Source organism: Centruroides sculpturatus, unplaced genomic scaffold (genome assembly GCF_000671375.1).
Source record: "Centruroides sculpturatus isolate CEXI.00-Female unplaced genomic scaffold, Cexi_2.0 scaffold869, whole genome shotgun sequence".
Lineage (NCBI taxonomy): Eukaryota > Metazoa > Arthropoda > Arachnida > Scorpiones > Buthidae > Centruroides > Centruroides sculpturatus.
Window position 1 is genome coordinate 109,692 of NW_019385031.1, and position 13,526 is coordinate 123,217.

The following is a 13,526-nucleotide window of genomic DNA, read 5'->3' on the forward strand; positions in this document are numbered from 1 at the left end:
GTTTTTAAAAAAAAAAAAAAAGTATGTAAATTTCTCTAAAAATTTTTATTTTCAAAAATTAATAATCGAAAGATATTTTTGTTACCATATGATATTAAATTTAATAGATTTTTCATGCATTTCATTAAATATTTGGATCCAGCTGTATTGATTTTTTTCTTCATTCAATTTCTTCAAATGTTTGGTTAATATTGTCTTTATTAGCACTCTAAAGTGTCAAATTTCAATTGTTTCTATTCATGTAAAACTTGAAACTATTTTGTTGAAACTATTCTGCAAGCTATATTTCAGCCATTTTTTCCTCAGCAGTATCCATCAAAATTTATAACCAAATTTATCAATGCAGAGTAAACATTATGTAACAAATCACCAGTTCAAAATACAATATACAAATATGTTTAATATATAAACTAAAAAACTAAGTTTCTTAATTTTCAAAAAATGAGACAAAAGTGAAAATTTTACTAAAATGATGAGCATAGAGCAAAACAACGAAACCAGAACGTATGGTCAGCTTATATTAAATAATTCAGTACAAAAAAAATCATCAGAAATTTATCACTAATTCAAATATACAGTTTAAATAAATATTTTACATACAATTCTAATTTCTTTATTTTAAGTAATATTGAATATATGAGATAAATTAATAGTTTATTTCAAAATAAAATTCAAGTAGAAGAAATTTTATTCTACATCACAAGTCATTAAAACAAACAAAAAAAAAACTTTCATGGAAAGTATAATGAATAAGAGAAAAAACTTATTGAAAGGAAGGAAAATTATAACAGGTTTAAAAATAAGAACAAGAGTAAAATTAACTGGTTTAGAGACAGTAGCCATGAAATAGAACAAAAGTTTATACATAAGTTGAGAAAGGTTGCTGTATAGCCAACAGTAATATATTTTTTTTTACTTCATTTTACATATTAATCTAATATCAATGAGGTTAATAGAGTTCTAATAATTTATAATTTTGATAGGGGCGCTTCTGTCTGCCGAAGCTGCTGGCGCATTTTACTACTCACTTCAATCACAGGTAAAGAACGTATCCTGACAAATAATTTTACGTTAAATTTTTTGTTTGTGCTGTATGGAACCATTATAAGTACTGGAAAATTTATCAATATAATTAATATGCAACGTTCGCCAACTAAAAGAGGAAGACCACCACGTCAAAAGGCAAAATCAATTAGTAGAAAGGAAACTGCTTCGACCACTAATATTATGTTAATCACAGATTGTAATGAACACGTAGAAAGAACTTCTCCTGAACCACTCTCTGCAAATGCAGGTTTGAACCCTGAAACATCACTTCTAAGTTCACAAATATCAGGTGAGCCATTTGATTTTTTATCTTCACCAGGAAAATTGGAAAATTCATCTGATATGTCGGGTTTGACACTATGGAATAAAATTTCCGAATTAATTAATGTTTCTAACACGAGAATTTTAAATCAAATGACTATTATTAAAGAAGATTTGGACCAGATTCGTAATAGTATTCAAGAAACTAAGGATCAGAATCAGAAAATTAATAGCCAAATAATTAATCTTGAACAACAAATTGTTAATTTGAAAATAGAAAATGAAAGTATGCACTATCGAATGGACAATATGGTTAATGTGCAACATCGTAATAATATAATGTTTTATAGATATCCTAGTAAAACCAGTCCTACCAAGTTAGAAGTGTTTAATCTTATTAAAGAATCATTTGAATTACATGAAGTTACAATGGATGATCTAATAGCGATTATTCCAATAACTAAATCACAGTATCCAACAATTAAATTAATTATTAAAAATTCTCAAATAAGAGATTATATTTATTCGAGTTTTATAAAAATGAAACAACAAAATCTATCGAATCTATGGAAAGAAACTCAAATTTCACAGGACCTCACTAAAAGATCTAGATTAAGACGAAAACAATTAATTCCTTTTTTAAGCGAGTTAAAGAAAGCAGGTAAATATCCTAAACTCCGAGGTGATTCTATTCTGTTGGGCAATTATTCTTTGACGTATAGCTATGTGTTGGAGGAGCTGGTATACTCGGATTCTTTTACCCCGTTTTCTACTTCTGAGAATACTCTGCAATGACATATTATTAATTTAAATACACCTATCCAAGACTTACGCTTTGTGGAGACTCAAATTTCAAGTCCTTTGTCTGCTGCAAATAATAAATGAAAGTTTACACGATATTGCGTACAATTAAAAAGTCTCCCATTTTGAAAAATGGAAGAAATTATATATACCTAAAAAAGAAATAATTACATTATTGTTTATTTATTGATTAATAAATTAGAAATAAATAACCTGACATAAAATTTTGGTTAAAATTATGGTAAATGTACTTCTCGAACAACAGCAAATACTATTTGAAGTTTTTCGTACATACGAAATTTTGAGAAGCTCTATTCTTTTTGTTGTTATAACTGGAGATTTAAATGCTATATTGTACAGTTCATGATTTTGCTATATAAAGGACCTAACGTTATAAATTAAAACATTCGTAAAGCCAAAGATGTTAAACAGACTAAAATGGATTGTAACTTTCTAAAATTAACGACTCAAGCTCAATTATATATGTTTAATGGCAGAATTGAAAAGGTCTTGCCTTCTGAATTTATTATGTATTCACTTCGGGAAGCTCTATTATCGATTTGTTTATATGTTTAGTATTTCTAGTGGATTTATGTTTGGAGATTCAGGTATTATATTGTGATTTATCAGACCAATTTTCTGTTAGTTCGTTCTTTGGATTGAAAGAATTGTATCATATTGATTGTGTTATACCGAAGTATCAGATAATTGTCTATCAATATCAATGATATCAAGTCTTCTGAAGAACTGGATTTATTTATTCGTAAATTTAAATATTAATACAGATCTTGGAATGGATATAATTACCATTAATTTTATTAATCTTCTACCGCCAGCGGGTAGGCAAGTTCATCTTGATATTTATAACCATTTTTATAAAATATATATTATTTTTTCACTGAGTGTACAAAGATTGTTGAAGCGCAATGTAAATCTAAATTAAAAGAAACTTATGATTTAAATTAATAGGAAAATTTCAGAACCAATCTAGAAATAATTCTGTTGTGTAAGATGTATAATATTTATAATTTTTTGTTCATATTTTAAAGATTTTGAAATATGATAGTGTAGATTGCATGATTGGTATACTATGTTTATTAAGTTTTATGTAATAGGATACTTAAAACATGTTTAAATGAATATTAATTGTATTCTTGTAATTTTCTAAAGCCAACCCCCCTGTAACAAGACTTTTCTTATTACAATAAAGTATTTGTATAATAATTTATAATTTTTTTGGTCATTTTTATAACAAATTTAATTCTCAAAATACCAGAAATAGCACATAAATATTTAATCTTAATAATGTATATGATTTAATATTTGTATATAATGTTTTAAAAAGAATAATTACAATACTAAAACATCATTTGACTTAATTGATGCAATAAAAATAAATGTAGTGTTTTTACCTATTAATGATCCATTATAATAATGCAAAACATAAATTTTAATTACTACTGTAATATAATTGCACAATAATCTTAAATTAATAAAATATAATTTTGATACTCTTTATTCAAATATTTTATTCTTATCCAATAAAAAAATATAATAATCCAGTTTATTTTATTCAAAATTTTATGAAAATTTTCAAAAAAAAGTAAAAACATCAATACACAATTTTTAAGCTATAATCTTATCTGATTTAATTCTATTTTAAATAATAATAACTACATTTACTAAAGCAAAATTGGGCCATGTAATCTCTATAATAAATAGAGTAGATAAAATAATGTTCCATAACAAATTCACATACCTACAATACATTTCTAGTAAGTTATGACAATATGATTTTCTTTTTATAATTGCATTAACATTATTCTTTAATTTTAACTCAGACAGATACTTGATAAAAATGATAAATTTTATAAGAAAATATTTAATTACATTGAAGAATAACTTAAGAAAAGGAAAAAATAACAAAAATTTTATATCCTATACTTACACATTTCAAAATAACATTAAATCATTAATCCTATTTTCTATTAAAGGTGCTAACAGTCAATAGCAACAAAGATTTGCTACACAGTAAAATCAATAGTTTATTCAAGGATGAATCTTTAATAACCAACAAAAAGAAAAAAAAAAAAACTTTAAAATTTTAATTATACATACATATACACAATAGGTTCCATATAAAAAGAGCAAGCTATTTTTACCAAAAAAGTTAACAACATGGTATTAAATTCATTATTATATTTATCAAATCATATATATTTTTAAATTGAAAGAAAAAATGAAGGAAATCAGTTGTACATACATAAGATGTAAGCAAAAATTTGGCATATCAAATCATCATCTTGTTAACTCTTCCTTAAAAGGAAGAGTTAACAAGTCAAACCAGATTATAAAACAAGAAAAATCGACACGTTTTGAATTAAATTACTTTATACATTTCCTTATTTATTTATTTTCTTTTTAAAATGGAAATTCTTCATCTGTTTAGACTTTACATTATATATTAGTACCTTCCAATAACATAACATAATGTATATAAATATGTCATCAGTGAAAATAACTGAATAGTAATGTAAACATCTTGACAACAATTTCTAAAAATGGATAATGTCCTTAAACAATTAAATGTTTTATAAAAACATTGAACTAAACGTATTTGAAGTTGGCACGTTATAAAGAATAGGATGGTGTCAAAATACGTCAGTTTGAAAAGTTTAAAGATGGAAGTAAAAATATCGTGATACATACCTACTTATGCTTATTCATTATGGAATATCTTTTCTTTTCGCTCAACTCTCTCTTCTTTCTTCTTTAATGTCAGCTGGAGTCGACGAAAACAAATCGGTGTGCAACGCAACCTGGCGGACAAAGATAACACAACTGCTGCATATACAGTACTTTACCTATTCTTTGTCGCTATATGTAATGATTTATCGTATTTTTATGTATCGATATTTTTTATTTTTATTTTAAACTTTTTTAATAAAAATATTATTTTAAATCTTAAATATATTTTTAAAAACGTTTATTTGAAAATTTCGATTTTTAAGGATATAAAATTTTTCTATAGAAGAGGCGACATTTTTTTTTTCTATTTAACGATTTATATAATCGTTGTTTGAAAATTAAATTAAATTATAAATAACTTTATATACCGAAATTTTAAATATTTAATTCTTTCCTATTTGCTGCAACATCTGACTGATAAACAATAATGTTAAAATTTCATTATCAACTTTTCTGTTTTAATACGAAGAATTTACTTGATTTTCATCCAGTAAATCGGGTTTAAATTTTATACCTTTATAAAATATAAAATAATATTATCCAAATTCAAAACCGCTCACATGCTACAATACACTGGAGATGCGGTTCATTAACCATTCCTTTTTTTTTTTTTTCTTTTTAAATAAAATTATGTCTAAAGAAATTTAAATCTTATTGCCCCAAATGATCGCCTTTGCATAAAGATTTTTAATTTTCTTTAGACAATAAATTAATTAGAAGGCTAAATAGGTATGAAGACTCTTTAACTTTAAAAAAAAAGTGTTGAAATCAATATTACTTACTTATAATTATTGCAGACTGGTTGAGAAATTAAGCAGCAAATTTCATTCAGTTCGAAACCATAAAATGAAATCGTTTAATCAGAAAAGGAAATTTTAAAGGTCGTTTACATAGTACACAGTTACAGTGAATGATGATTCAGTATTCTAACTGGTTTGTCAGCGTGTAAACCAGTTGAAAAACTTGCTCTAAATGTTTCATATATTCCAGTGCCGTATTAAGTATTGATTAACTTTCTTTCCCCTCTTTACGACGATTTAACACGAATATAAGGCAGAATTTCTACTTATAAAAATATTGAGACACACAAAATATACTAGTTTTCAAGTATGTCTGTCGTAATAAGAGTATATACAATAATATTTATAATAATTCATAGTCTAACGATAGAATTTCAAATGCTTATCAGTAATATTTTCTATAAATATTTCATTATTTTAATTAGTTTATAAAATTCTTTATCGTTTCTCTCTTCAATCTATAGAGTATGTGAACCCTGAACCATTAACATAATTTAAATTCCTATAGTTCTTTATTGTGTGGGAGTTAGAGACTCTCGGGCCGGAAAAAAAAGAGAAAATAGTACTTAAATATAAAAACTCTGAGACTCTTACCTGAGTCTTCTTAGAATAACTCATTCTTAGTAAAATTGTATTTGCAATTATGTTTTTTTATAAATTTAAACTGAGAACATTTGTTTCATTTATAAATCTGTAATTGATAAATAATTCAAATCAGTCACAATTTTTCTAAATCCGCAAGAATGAACAATTTGTCAATAGATAGGCCGGAGAAGTTACCATTTATAATCTTCAAATGGAGAATATTTACAGGAAATTCATAAAGTTCAACGATCATTTCGCAATAACAGGTGACTTACGCTAGTTTAGTAGTAATGCTACAATAACGATGTTACTTAACTTGTAAGTAGATCGGTAAACTCTTCATAAACTATAAGTAGTTCATTCCCTAAACAGGTTGACGACCGATGCATCTAGAACATAAACATCAAACGGAGAATTTTATCATTTCTTTCAGTAATAAGAGGACAAAAGTGGGATTTCCATTTATCCTAAACAGGATATACTTGAAGGTTGTGCCTTGTTAGATCTAACCTAAATTAAAACAGCTGAAGGGAACTTCCATCAAAGTAATCTTAATTTAAAAAAAACAATTCTTAAAATCATAAAATAAAAAATTAATATGTTTTTTTCCTGTTTTAATTAATATAAAATTGCATTTTATTTCCCTTCATAGTCATTACAAAGTCAGCTGGAGTTCAATGTCATTACCTGTCATGTTTGAATATCTTCTAATCCATAAAAACAGCTGAAATAATTTAAGTGCAACGACCATTGCTCTTTAAAATTCTATATATATTTCTTTCTATAATTTTAATGAAAGATTCAGCTGTATATTTCAATTCTAATTTAAAAAAATAAAAAATAATAAAAAAAATATAAAAAAAAATTAGTGCGTGGAAAAGAATTATAAATTCTCCGAATTTATATCGATGTTTCTATAAAATACTCATTTATTCTGCATTATGATTTAAATGAATAATGTGAAATGAATCATTTATAATTGCTACACAGCTTGCAACCGCGCATAAATTTTTACATCTTCCACACGATAATGCAGCACTAATTTATTTTACAATGAGATATCTTATAGGTGAATGGCTTAAGCTTCCTAATAAAGTGTAATTTATAATAACAGTACGTAAATAGCATAATTACTGCCTCTCCCTAAGTTATTGCGTCTCCTTATATGCACCATATATAGACCTTTGCAACACTGCGTCCTCGTAATTATACCACACAATAACCTTCAGACATGATCTGTCAATATGCGTAGTTCAATGTAATCGTGAGCAATAAATGTCCGAACGATATACTAAATGCACTTTACAGCTTGACATTAAACTACATCAGCATAATATTGAAGTAAAAACAAATTTACTCTAATATTAAGGTGGCTCATATTTAAAATCAAACAAATGAACTTATCGATTTTGTTACTAATTTATGCATCGAATCGTTAACGAACGTTTAGCTTTGTTATTAATATAATTAACAAATATACACTTACGTCTACTAAGTTTCCTCGTACTGTCTCGACTTAAATGTATATAATGCCAAGGTCCTAGCAGTTGTAAAAATGATAATGTAACAGGGAGGAACCAACATACGAAAATGATTTCGTCTAACAAGGTCACGACGCTCAAGGTTCTTAACTGTTACATAGACCTTCGCAAATGTTTCATGACAAGGAAAAATTCATTCTTTTCATTGTCAATGTACGCAAAATAGGAAACAAAAAAATAAATAAATAAAATAATAAGATAAATTACTTTTTTGAGATATTTTACGTAGATTTTAATATTTATGTATATATATATACACTTGTACACTAAAAATAAACTGCACTTCACACATGATACAATAAAATTTCAACGCTTTAAACGAGACTTAAATTTAATTATCCAATTATCATTTCAGGTCAAGTTTCTGACGATTAAGTTATTAAACTGGCTTTTTGACATTTCTTTTGACGGGATTATTTTTAAGTTGTTCTTATCAGATAGGAATGATGTGTGCATCGTATTTAGTATATCATGTCCCAATTTCGGCGTTATGACTTCGCATTTATTTATCTAACACGAGTCAAAAGATTTCATTAAGATGCTTAATCTTTAGAATAAATTATTGATTACATAAATATGTTTTACATTCTCACACGCAACTGTACATATCAAACGAATTACAGAAGGTTAATTATTACTTTTCCAAATTTCTTATGCAGCTTTCACTAAAAAAAATTTTTTGATAATAAAATTATGTAATTTCTTAAATAATTTTTTTAATAGTAAGCTTATTCAACGAAAAATAAATATCGTTGCATTAAATTTTATAAATCATCAAATTTAATATTAAATAATCTTTCATAACTATTCGATAATTAGATAATTTTCTAATAGTTTACATTACTAAATAGTTAGATAGATGACGAAGCTAAAAATGTAGCCTGTTAAAATTTTTTGCAGTAGAGTATAATAAATATTTAAAATATATTACTTTGATAATTTCAAAACATTTTCAAGATAGGCTCAAAAAATCAAATAATATAGAAAATTCTTGTTACATGTATTCCCTCTGTTTTTAAATAGCAAATTTCAGGTGTAATATCCAGGCAAATAAAATCGGAAGACTGAATATTTCTTTTATTATTGCTCAATCCATCATTCTAGGACATTTTAAATTATCTTAAGTGCATGACTAAGCAAGCCGAAACGACTAGTATATATTTATAGTATGTGCATTTTTTCCCTCTTTATTTACATCATCCTTCGACATTTCGTCTCAAAAATATTGTAAGATGATCACGATATCGCACCATTCATAAATTTGTATACGAATTTATTTGCCTGTAAAGTTTGCCGAATCTTAAAATATAAAAGTCTAAAACGAAAAATAAAATAAAATAAACACTCCTTCGAATGTTACCGAAAAGCGAATGATTGAATTGAGTTTCATTTAGAGTTGAGTAATTAAGAAAAAATGAAGTGGGATGTAGTATGAATTGCATTTATTTACAGAGATGTTTATGTATTGAGTTAATAGTCAGGTGTGTTTTAAAGGCATGAATACAGTTCATTAAGATTTATATATAACGTCTTAGTAAGAAAGTATAAACATCTTTCAAAACAAGTTAAACTTTAAGGATTTCTATAAAGACTAAATTAGACTTCAATTTTTTCCTTCCGTATAAAAATTATTGCAAGATTTTTCAAAACTTGTTCTTCAAATTTATGATTTTTTAAATTAATTTTAATCTTTATAATGTTATCTCAATTCTTACGTTAGTTTTATAAAAATGATACTTCCAAATCGAATTCGTGTTCGCATTACAGAATTTTCAAGAGAAAGAATAAATAAAATAAAACTTGATAGAAATTTTCTTCCTTCCGTATACAACGCAGAAGGAAAGATAAAATTGTTTTTATTTTATTTATATTTTGTCTTCCCACATAAATGATCATATTTTTTTTCTGTGGTAATCGTAAGCCAAATAGAACTCATTTTCTCCTGAGGCAAATTTGGTGTTCCTTCAATATGCTATCTGGATGATTTATAGATTTAAATAGCCTTCCAAGAAAAATCCTTATAATGTGTTACTGCCTCATATAGTTATATAACTTACCTGTAGTTTCATAATATTAAAAAAAGTCATTAGTGTGATACTTTCCTCTTGATAAATATTACACTAAACTTGAGTATTGCTTTTTTGATAAAACTATATAAATGATATATAAATAAGAATATTTTCCATAAATTCCACACTTAAATATATGAATATTTAACTTAGGTGAATAACTTTTTTTATTAAATATTGTTATTATGATTTTCCTTTTAAGAAAATGTAAAGATTCTCAATTGAAATGCTTGTTTTCTTATATATTTTTGAAGTATTAAGTTTCATAACATAAATTGAAGATATATTGTTATACTTATGATATTTACAGTTTAATGAAATTAGTTTGTCTTCATAACAAATATTTACTTAGAAAAAATAATGCTGTTTTCTTTGATAAATTCAAAAAATATGCTTTACAGGTTTAACTATTTTCCATTTTGCTCTTAAATGAGTTCTAAATTTTTGTGTAAGAATCATATTTTTATTTTCCTGTCAATTTACTGTACTGTACATTTAAAAATAATATAAGTTATAAAAGTATAAATATCTATATAATATTATTAAAACATATTTCTTTATTTTGATAAATTAATAAAATTAACAGAGAAAATTATGTAAAAGTTGTTTTGTATAACTATAGAAACAGTGGCAGGTTATAAGCAAATTAAGTACTTAAAAAGCCCCAAGTAGAAAGTGTTATATTAAATTCCATTTATAAATATTAATTGGAATATCGAATTCTATGTTTTAATTAGCTACTGAAACTAATATTACTTAGATATTATCCAATTTAAACTTATAATATTGAGAAATAAAGTAATAGTTCAAAAATTCTGAAAAAAATATCACACTAATTAAAAATAATAAATTTTGACAAAAACAGAAGCATTTTTACTTTATTATAATTATTTTTTGCCATAAAACAATGACATAATAATAACAATTCTGTAAATAATAATAATACATATAAGGCACAACAAGGCATATAACATATGTAGATAATAAAATATATAAAGATGATTTTTCTAAAATAATTTATTTCAGTTTTTAAACAAGATTAAGTTAATTAGTTTTAGTTAATGAATAACAAAAGGAAATTAAATCAACTGTTATAAATATTACTTACAAAACATAAATACAGACTATCTTATTGTAAATTTTCATAACAGTTACATTTATGAATTTTCTAAACAGTAGAATAATAATAACAGTTTTATAATTATAGCTATATACTTTATGTGTAAATAATATTTTATTATATTTACACTCCAAACTTAAAGTATAAATTATTTTAATAACTAAGTTGTAAAAGTCAGATTTATAAACGACACATTTTATTATTATAGTTAAAATTGTATGATAAATATTTAAATTTTAAATATTTAATTCACTTTGTAGGTAACAATGTAACTGGTTTAGAAAGCTTTAAGTTATCTTTTCTCCCATTTTTTTTAGTTCTTGCTTGTAGAAAAATTTTTATCGTTAAAATGTAATATATCTGCCTATAGAGGAAATTTTTTGTTTTTTCCCCTTTGATTGAAATAGACTAAAAAATTGATATTCACATGTTCTCGTCCCCTTGACCGACTAACTGCTTCTATAAATATTAAACGGAATCAATCGTGTTTTTCCGGTTCACGAAGAACTAAAATGCTATTTTATCGTCTTATCATACGTAATTTTTAATGAAATATGCAACGACGTAGGCACAAAATTTATAAAAATATTTTAAAAAATTTTTATATTTTTAAATGAAAGTTGTTGAAAAAATACCTATTATTTTTAGACTTTTATTGATTTTTTTAAATAAATTTTTAAATATAATTTAATATTAGCTTCGATTAAAGAGTTTAATATTAATATAAAATTTTAAGTGAATTTTAATATTTTTATTTATAGATTCTTTTTACAAGTATTAATAAATTCAACATTAGCTATTAAAAATAGTTAAAAGATTTATTACAGTGAATATTGCTAGGTTTATTATTATTTTTTTAAATATAATTTTAATTTAAGTTAAAGAATAATAATTCAAAAACAAAGAAAAAAAATTATAATATCAAAACTAAAGAGCGAATCGATTCAAAACGAAATTTACAACTGGATAATTTTATGATTTTCTTTTAGAAAAAAGGGTAAAGAAAATTCATCATCGAAAGTTAAAAGAAAAAGATTTTTAACAATATTTTCAATTTTCTTTAAAATTTCCATTCGCTTAAAGTATCTATAAAACTCACAATTTATAAAATTCCTGTTTATAATTCGATTGTATGTGTGCCAAAATTTCGGTTTCGAAAATTACAATTATCTTTCGTTCTGAATGTGAGCCAGACTTTTTTCTTTCTTTCATTCCTTTTTATTTTTATCAATTCTTCTTCCAGTAACCACGAAGAATATTTTCACTATGTACCGATATTCTCAACTTGATAGAAAGTTTTCAATACTTTTGATTTTTTTCGTGTAACTTTAGGACGGTGTTGATACGATTAAAAATTACTTACAAGTATGTTATCTAGTTTAAAAGATATATCATATTATAAAGTTACAAAAAAAAAATCTGTGAAATGTGTTATAAATATCGTTATAATTTAATAAATTTAAAAATAAAAATTGTATTAATTTGTTTAAAATGATTTTTAAAGCAAACTCTTAAGTACTTGTGCAATTTGTATACAAGTAATAGAAGAAATAACAACTGTATGGCCTTTAGAAATTATATATTTGTAAGTTCTGTATATTATAAAACAAAACGAGAAATTATTTATTGTGACGTCGTCACAATACCGTGCTGCAATTTTTAATGATATTTTTATTTATTTTTAATTTATTTAATTTAAAATATATGTTCTCCATCTCAAATTAGTAGTCTTGCTCCTGTACATCGTACTTTTCCTGTTAACAATAGAGTCTTGTCGATTATCTATCTGACTCCTTTCGGGGAAAAGATTTGAATTGAAATAACGTGACTCACAGTTTGCATCAAAGTTCATATACAGTTAATAGGGGTTTCCTGCCCTTGAGATTTCTATACCTTTCTCGAATTTCGTCTATCTAACTTCTTTCTCGAGATTAGAGAAGAACAGACAGACAGACAGCGACAGTGAAAATTTATAGGTTTATAATTTTTTTCAAATTGCAGCCTAATAAGTAAACTTTAAATAGTATTTGAACTATTCTGAAGCTATAAATTATACAATATACTTCTATACTCTAAAGAAAAGAATAAATTCATACATTATATAAGGCAAATTATATCATGTTTTATATCTGTAATCTACTTTATAAAATTATAATTAAAACAACATAAGGTTATAAAGTAAGAATCCGAATATAATTTCAACATTTAGAATTAAAAATAACATTAATAATTATTATTCAGCACATGCAACGTTGAAAAATCAAACTACACAATTTATTAATATAACTGTTATATTTTAAATATTACTACTTAAGTTAATTTTATTATAGATATATTTCTATTACATTTATATTATAAAAAATATAATCATAATTATTTATTATTTAAAAGAAGAATTAATGTTAAACAAAGTTCGATGTCTAATTTTATTATATTGCTTATTTAACATTAATAAAAATATTTATTACATAATAAATTTCGAATAAAAACTTGTATTTTGTATAAGAGTTTACAACTATTCAAAAAAAAAAAAAAAATTTGAAAACAAATTTTC